Below are 8,764 nucleotides of genomic sequence, written 5' to 3' on the forward strand. Positions count from 1 at the left end.
CACTGTTCTTACTCTTCCGAATACAGCCTGTAGGAAGTGTTTGTAATCTAGAAGATCTTTTAAATTAACTTCGGTTTATGAAAGGGAAACTATTTCTGGGTGATACACAATATCCTTATCCCTAGATATTCACAGATTGTCCTATCCGCTATTTTCGTATTCGGGGAAACATTATTCAGCTTACGCCAAATATTCGCATTCAGACAATTCTCAGTTCTTTCTTTCTTTCAATCTTCCTCTCTTTCCTTTATGAATCGAAGCGTAGTAAGCCGGCCGAAGTGGCCGTGCGGTTAAAGGCGCTGCAGTCTGGAACCGCAAGACCGCTACGGTCGCAGGTTCGAATCCTGCCTCGGGCATGGATGTTTGTGATGTCCTTAGGTTAGTTAGGTTTAACTAGTTCCAAGTTCTAGGGGACTAATGACCTCAGCTGTTGAGTCCCATAGTGCTCAGAGCCTTTTTGAAGCGTAGTAGCGTAGGATTTTAAGTTTTAGCATCATGTTGCGGGCTGTAAATACACTCCTGGAAATTGAAATAAGAACACCGTGAATTCATTGTCCCAGGAAGGGGAAACTTTATTGACACATTCCTGGGGTCATATACATCACATGATCACACTGACAGAACCACAGGCACATAGACACAGGCAACAGAGCATGCACAATGTCGGCACTAGTACAGTGTATATCCACCTTTCGCAGCAATGCAGGCTGCTATTCTCCCATGGAGACGATCGTAGAGATGCTGGATGTAGTCCTGTGGAACGGCTTGCCATGCCATTTCCACCTGGCGCCTCAGTTGGACCAGCGTTCGTGCTGGACGTGCAGACCGCGTGAGACGACGCTTCATCCAGTCCCAAACATGCTCAATGGGGGACAGATCCGGAGATCTTGCTGGCCAGGGTAGTTGACTTACACCTTCTAGAGCACGTTGGGTGGCACGGGATACATGCGGACGTGCATTGTCCTGTTGGAACAGCAAGTTCCCTTGCCGGTCTAGGAATGGTAGAACGATGGGTTCGACGACGGTTTGGATGTACCGTGCACTATTCAGTGTCCCCTCGACGATCACCAGTGGTGTACGGCCAGTGTAGGAGATCGCTCCCCACACCATGATGCCGGGTGTTGGCCCTGTGTGCCTCGGTCGTATGCAGTCCTGATTGTGGCGCTCACCTGCACGGCGCCAAACACGCATACGACCATCATTGGCACCAAGGCAGAAGCGACTCTCATCGCTGAAGACGACACGTCTCCATTCGTCCCTCCATTCACGCCTGTCGCGACACCACTGGAGGCGGGCTGCACGATGTTGGGGCGTGAGCGGAAGACGGCCTAACGGTGTGCGGGACCGTAGCCCAGCTTCATGGAGACGGCTGCGAATGGTCCTCGCCGATACCCCAGGAGCAACAGTGTCCCTAATTTGCTGGGAAGTGGCGGTGCGGTCCCCTACGGCACTGCGTAGGATCCTACGGTCTTGGCGTGCATCCGTGCGTCGCTGCGGTCCGGTCCCAGGTCGACGGGCACGTGCACCTTCCGCCGACCACTGGTGACAACATCGATGTACTGTGGAGACCTCACGCCCCACGTGTTGAGCAATTCGGCGGTACGTCCATCCGGCCTCCCGCATGCCCACTATACGCCCTCGCTCAAAGTCCGTCAACTGCACATACGGTTCACGTCCACGCTGTGGCGGCATGCTACCAGTGTTAAAGACTGCGATGGAGCTCCGTATGCCACGGCAAACTGGCTGACACTGACGGCGGCGGCGCACAAATGCTGCGCAGCTAGCGCCATTCGACGGCCAACACCGCGGTTCCTGGTGTGTCCGCTGTGCCGTGCGTGTGATCATTGCTTGTACAGCCCTCTCGCAGTGTCCGGAGCAAGTATGGTGGGTCTGACACACCGGTGTCAATGTGTCCTTTTCTCCATTTCCAGGAGTGTAGCTGGTGCAGCTATCGCAGGACAGTAGAAAAAAATTCAGAGTTGTTAAATACGACAGTTGCCTACTTTACATAGGTCACTAATTTTTGTTTCTGACGACTTGTAAGCTTACTCTCCCAAACTTTTTGTAGAGAGAAGATTATCCAGGCCATTCATCGTGCATTACATCAAAATTTAGAGGTGTGTTTTTGTCGCGTTTCCTGGGCGTACAATCGAAACACCTGTATGACACGAACATTTATTGAATTATACACTTGAAGCGCAACCGCCAATCGGCGTTTTGACTGGACTGCCCCACGGGTCTGTCCCCCCTGACATGTGCACGCTGCCCTGGCGTAATTCTACACTCATGTCCAGCCCCTCTGCTCTACAGCAGCTCCCAGTCACAACGCCTCCCATGGGAGTAGCGAGTGTTTATGGAGTCTGGGCTGTGAGTCCGCGAGTAGTCACATCGACCTCCAGTGCTGCAGCTGATAGGCAGGCCAGGCAGTGAAGGGGGAGAGACTGGAACTGCCAATACCGCCCGACTGCTTTAACCCGTGACGTAATGAAAACTGCGAACGTAAGCTACACATCGAAACAGAACATATACTGACGAAAAAAACGCAGTACCAAGGAGGAGTTGTGCGATGTAAACAAAAGTTTGTAGGCTTGTTTCTACATCTGACAGGTGATGTATGTTCAAATTTGGAGCCAGTCGCATAAGAATGACGCCACGTTTGCGTTAAATAGGCCTGTAACGGTCACGAGCGTTAGTTATATTTGAGATTGGGCGTGATGAGTTGATGTTAGTCTAGAATTCCTTTAAGGGGACAAAGACGCCATCACTAACACCTCACTGAATTTGAACGAGGTAGTGTAAAAGGGATACGAGACGCTGGGTTCAAATGGTACAAATGGCTCTGAGCACTATGGTACTTAACACCTGAGGTCATCAGTCCCCTAGACTTAGAACTACTTAAACCTAACTAACCTAAGGACATCACACACATCCATGCCCGAGGCACGATTCTAACCTGCGACCGTAGCGGTCGCGCGGTTCTAGACTGTAGCGCCTAGAACCGCTCGGCCACCTCGGCCGGCGAGGCACTGGGTGTTCCTTCTGCGCTTTCGCAGAAAGACTTGGCAGAATTGCAGTTACTGTACATGATCGCTGGTAGCGGTTGTTATGGGAATGTACGGCCACAAGAAGACCGTGCTCGGACGGCCATGTGGCACTACCGAAGGGGAAGACCTTCGTGTTCGGTGTACGACTCTGGAGCATTGTACCGCATCTGCAGCAGCAATGTGAGTAGCAGTTGGCACCACAGTGACAGAACGAGCTGTTACCAATCGATTACTTCAAGGAAAGCTCCGAGCCAGACGCCTTGTAGCGCGTATTCCATTGACCCCAAATCACCGCCACTTGTGACTTCAACGGTATCAAGCGAGAGCTCATTGGAGACCAGGGTGGAGGTCTGTTGTGTTTTCTGATGAAAGCTGGATTTGCCTCTGTGCCTATGAGGCCAGTCGAGGGTCTACAACCAACCTACCTGCCTCCTAAACGCACTGGACCTACACCTGGAGTTATGGTCTGGGGTGTGATTTCGTATGACAGCAGGAGCACTTTCGTGGTTAACTCACGCACCCAGACTGTAAATCTGTACGTCAGTCTGGTCACTAATTTTTGTCTGTTGTGCTACCAGTCATGAACAGGGTGTGTCTTCCAACAGGATAATTCTCGCCCAAATATCGCTGTTGTAGCCCAACATGCTCTACATAGTGTCGACATGTTGATTTGGCTTGCTCTATCACCAGATCTGTCTCCAATCGGGCACATATGGGATATCATAGGACGACAACTCCAGCATGAATAACAAACGGCGTTAACCGAATCTCTATTAACCGATCAAGTGCAGCGGGCATGGGACTCTGTCCCACAAACTGACATCCGGCACGTATACAACACAATGCAACACCTTTGAATGTTTCCATTCAACATTCTGGTCGTCACACCGGTTATTTATGTACTAGCATTTCGTATCTCCAATGGCTTATCTCGCGCTTACATTAACCTGTGACCTTGCCATGCAAACACATAATTGTTTTTTTTTTTTGGTTTTTCGATTTTTCTTCCGTCACTGTACGTAAAATATGCACTCCGTCTTCAGGCCACAAGTGGCCCATCGGGACCATCGGACCGCCGTGTCATCCTCAGTTGAGGATGCGGATAGGAGGGGCGTGTGGTCAGCTCTCCCGGAGCCGCTACTATTCGGTCGAGTAGCTCCTCAATTGGCATCACGAGGCTGAGTGCACCCCGAAAAATGGCAACAGCACATGGCAACTGGATGGTCACCCATCCCAGTGCCAGCCACGCCCGACAGCGCTTAACTTCGGTGATCTCACGGGAACCGGTGTATCCACTGCGGCAAGGCCGTTGCTTGTACGTAAAATATGCTTTATAACAAAACTTTTAGATATTCTCATGATATCGCATTCATTGGTGTCGTCATCTAATAATCACACTGTAACCTTCCAATATAAGGCAGACACTGGCCACTCTAAAAAACGAGCAGTCTTTCAGAAACTTTCGTGGTGACTTTGTCTGTGATTTTAAAGAGCTTAACTACATTATTATTAGTTCAATTCTTTCATAGCTTTCGAAGTCGTAGGAACGAGACCTTTTTCGTAGCAATAGTGTTGTCACATGCGTTACACTTGAAACATGAATGATTAACTTTCCAGAAAGTAATACAGAAGCAAAATAAATGATGCCATTGTCCTGTTATATTTCTGTTTCCTCACCTGACGTCGCAAAACACTATATTATGACGTCAAGGGTCAAGATCAATAGGAAGAATCGATAGCTCAATATACCAGTAAAAAACAATGTCTTTGGGTCTTTTATTTTTTGACAGAGTCCATAATACTCTTTGGACAGTATTTTCCTAGTGAAGAATTGCAGATGTGAAAGGTTTGCACACTATACAACAACTGATATTTTTATCACATTAAAATGTTCTTCAGCCGCAAATTTCTTTAGATTAGAGAATTTGTTGAAGGGTTCCAATCCTTACTTAAAATGTTTCAGTATTCCCATTTCCAAATCAATTTCGTGGACAGGCGTATTGTCCGATGGATGATATTTTTTATGCAGTACAGAGCTCTTCTGAAGCATCTGACACCTAGTTGGTACAGAATATACACGTTTTTTTCAAGGATTTTAGTCAGAAAAATACCTTTTGTATCCGAGGAAACAATGGCCATAACCTGATCGGCAGAAAAAATAGACTTCCCGTTTCTTGGTACAGGATCAACAGCTTCTTTTGACAGCTGTATCGTTTCTGGCGTGAATGAGAAGACTCACGTGTTGCCTACGGGTAATATTTTAGCGCACAAAATCAACGACACTCAACTCACCAAACGTCGAAATTCATTTACGCATTGGCTTTCAGTCTTTTAACACATACGACACCACTCTTGCATTTGGTTTCTCATAACTAATTTTCAGTGTAAAATGTGTAACAGATTTTCTTCTGATACGCCTATGCTACCAGCTGCTTTATACGCATCTAATCTCAGATTGTCTAGTATTCGCTCTTTTCATTTGTGGTTTCGATTTTAGTACACCATTGACGCGAATCAGCTCTAAAAGAAGAATGTCTATTGTTTAAATGGTGAAAGCGAAGGGACCTTCATCAACTGTTTCAAATTTCAAATTTCAATTGAAGCAATCTCTACACCAAGTGAAAAATTTGCAGTGTGATGTTTCGATAAACTCATTACATAATCGGAAACTCACAAGTGCTCCGTTTTATCACTCCGTGTAGTGAAAAACCAACAAACTAACCCAAACAATTATTTGCAAAAAAGGTTTTGATAATTGGCACCCGGGTTCCCGGGTTCGATTCCCGGCGGGGTCAGCGATTTTCTCTGCCTCGTGATGGCTGGGTGTTGTGTGATGTCCTTACGTTAGTTAGGTTTAAGTAGTTCTAAGTTCTAGGGGACTGATGACCATAGATGTTAAGTCCCATAGTGCTCAGAGCCATTTGAACCATTTGATCATTGGCAGCAGCGTTCTCAGGAAACAAAGTACGTAATTTTCAGACAGTCCAACAAAATGTGATGTGCTTTATTAAGTAGTAAAGTTTCATAGACTACAAGTATACGTGTATAGTTTGAAAATCCCCTTCAATTTTTCGTCGCGCCCTAACGATCCACATTTAAAAATGATGTGTGTTCCTTCTCAACTCAACAACCCTTTTTTTTCAACACATACTAATCGTACAGTGATGAATGAGGTATTGTTAGAAAGATTTTTTAACCGACTTCTGACTTTGCATACTGACTTCGCGCTAAAACTTACTATTTGTGGAAAATTTTAACATAAAGAGACTTTTAAATATCACAGGAAAAAGGGCATCAGGATGCCCAGCTTCATATCTATATTTTACGAAGCTAACTTATTAATCACGAACAAGAGACTCCCATTTCATATTGTCCTATTATAAATACCATTTTATTTATTTCAAAGTGTTTATTAAGGGGATAATTTGTATACAGCATTGCCATAGATAATAACCGTGAGCACTGCGGTAGTTCATTATCTCTGCCCGTCGAACAAGTGGACTTTTCTAAACAAATATACTTTTAGAAACGACAAACATATTTGTCGTTGTTGTCAACTACCTTCATCCCAACGACGAGACTTATTCCAAATATTGTCATTGTTTACAACTATAAAAGTGCGAAAGTTTCGCACGGGATCCCTGATATAGCTTCATTCCAGAATTACGGCATGGGCTGTTCTTAATGTTGTTATGGTCTTTATTGCGAAAACTGGTTTGCTGCGTCTTTTCACAGTAGTCTAACCTGTGCGAATCTCTTCATCTCTGCATAACTACTATATCACTACTATATCACTTCCTTTGTTATCAGACTGCATTTCCTTAGGATTCTTCCAATGAATCTCAGTCTGGCATCTGCTTTACCGACGATTAATTTTATATGGTCACTCCATTTTAAATGACTCCTAATGCCTACTCCCAGATAATTTATGGAATTAACTGCTTCCAGTTGCTGACCTGCTATATTGTAGCTAAATGATAAATGATCTTTCTTTCTATGTATTCACAGAACACTACACTTGTCTACATTGAGATTCAATTGCCATTACCTGCACCATGCGCCAATTCGTTGCAGATCCTCCTGCACTTCAGTACAATTTTCCATTGTCACAACCTCTCGATATACTACAGCATCATCCGGAAAAAGCCTCAGTGAACTTCCGATGCCGGCCGGTGTGACTGTCCGGTTCTAGGCGCTTCAGTCTGGAACCGCCTGACCGCTACGGTCGCAGGTTCGAATCCTGCCTCGGGCATGGATTTGTGTGATGTCCTTAGGTTAGTTAGGTTTAAGTAGTTCTAAGTTCTAGGGGACTGATGACCACAGATGTTAAGTCCCATAGTGCTCAGAGCCATTTTTTGAACTGCCGATGTTATCCACGAGGTCATTTATATATATTGTGAATAGCTACGGTCCTACGACACTCCCCTGCGGCACACGTGAAATCACTCTTACTTCGGAAGACTTCTCTCCATTGAGAATGACATGCAGCGTTCTGTCATCTAGGAACTCTTCAATCCAATCGCACAATTGGTCTGATACTCCATATGCTCTTACTTTGTTTATTAAACGACTGTGGGGAACTGTATCAAACGCCTTGCGGAAGTCAAGAGACACGGCATCTACCTGGGAACCCGTGTCTATGGCCCTCTGGATGAATAGTGCGAGCTGGGTTTCACACGATCGTCTTTTTCGAAACCCATGCTGATTCTACAGAGTAGATTTCTAGTCTCCAGGAAAGTAATTATACTCGAACATAATACGTGTTCCAAAATTCTACAACTGATCGACGTTAGAGACATAGGTCTATAGTTCTGCACATCTGTTCGACGTGCAGAACTATAGAACTATATGTGTAATGTCGATCAGTTGTAGAATTAAGGGCTGTCGTGCTGGGACAGCACTTGGATGGGTGACCATCTGGTGTGCCGAGCGCTGTTGGCAAGCGGGGTGCACTCAGCCCTTGTGAGGCAAACTGAGGAGCTACGTAATTGAGAAATGGCGGCTCCGATCTCCGAAAGTGACATACGGCCAGGAGAGCGGTGTGCTGATCACATGCCCCTCCGTATCCGCATCTAGTGACGCCTATAGGCTGATCCGCACGTTCCAACATTGCAGGAGTCACAGCTGTGTGTGACCGGCCGGCGCGCCACCTTGTTGCCACGATGACAGACGACCCGTACGACTCACCGTGCTTTTGTGCGCTGCCAGGCCTCCGTAGAGAATCTGCAAGGACCTATAAATATCTGCGATGCTCTGGTGCGCCACCAAAAGAAACTCAATGACAGCTGTCTGCTTGAAACGCACCTCTGTTACAGACGCCATTTTGAAGGCTATGTGCAAGGTGTATCTAAAGAAATCATCCGATTTAAAAAGAAAAATCATGAATACTATGTGCGTGAAAATCGTACTGTTGGAAAGAGCAAACTGTCGAGTTTTACATGGTTCCCGCTAGATAGCAGAAGTGTGCACCCACTTCAGTTCTAATAAAAATGATGTCGAGACAACACAAAGCATTATGTGTTCAACGTTTTGCGTCATGCAGGTCAGTAATAACTCTTCAGCGTGACTTTTCTACTAGGTATGGTGTGGATCCTCCTACCGCACCGAGCATTAGACGATGGCACGAACAACTCCGAGAACTAGCTTGTCTGTGTAAAGGCAAATCGTCGGGCCGTCCCCTATTGTCTGATGCAGACGTCGAACGCATCAGCCATAATTTC

General features: G+C 46.1%; 1 pseudogene; it reads right to left on the minus strand.

Moving 5' to 3' along the window:
- Window positions 1-4,241: 4,241 nt before the first annotated feature.
- LOC126089662 (5S ribosomal RNA) lies at window positions 4,242-4,358 on the minus strand (annotated as a pseudogene).
- Between the last annotated feature and the right edge of the window lie 4,406 nt (window positions 4,359-8,764).

Source organism: Schistocerca cancellata, chromosome 6 (assembly GCF_023864275.1).
Source record: "Schistocerca cancellata isolate TAMUIC-IGC-003103 chromosome 6, iqSchCanc2.1, whole genome shotgun sequence".
Lineage (NCBI taxonomy): Eukaryota > Metazoa > Arthropoda > Insecta > Orthoptera > Acrididae > Schistocerca > Schistocerca cancellata.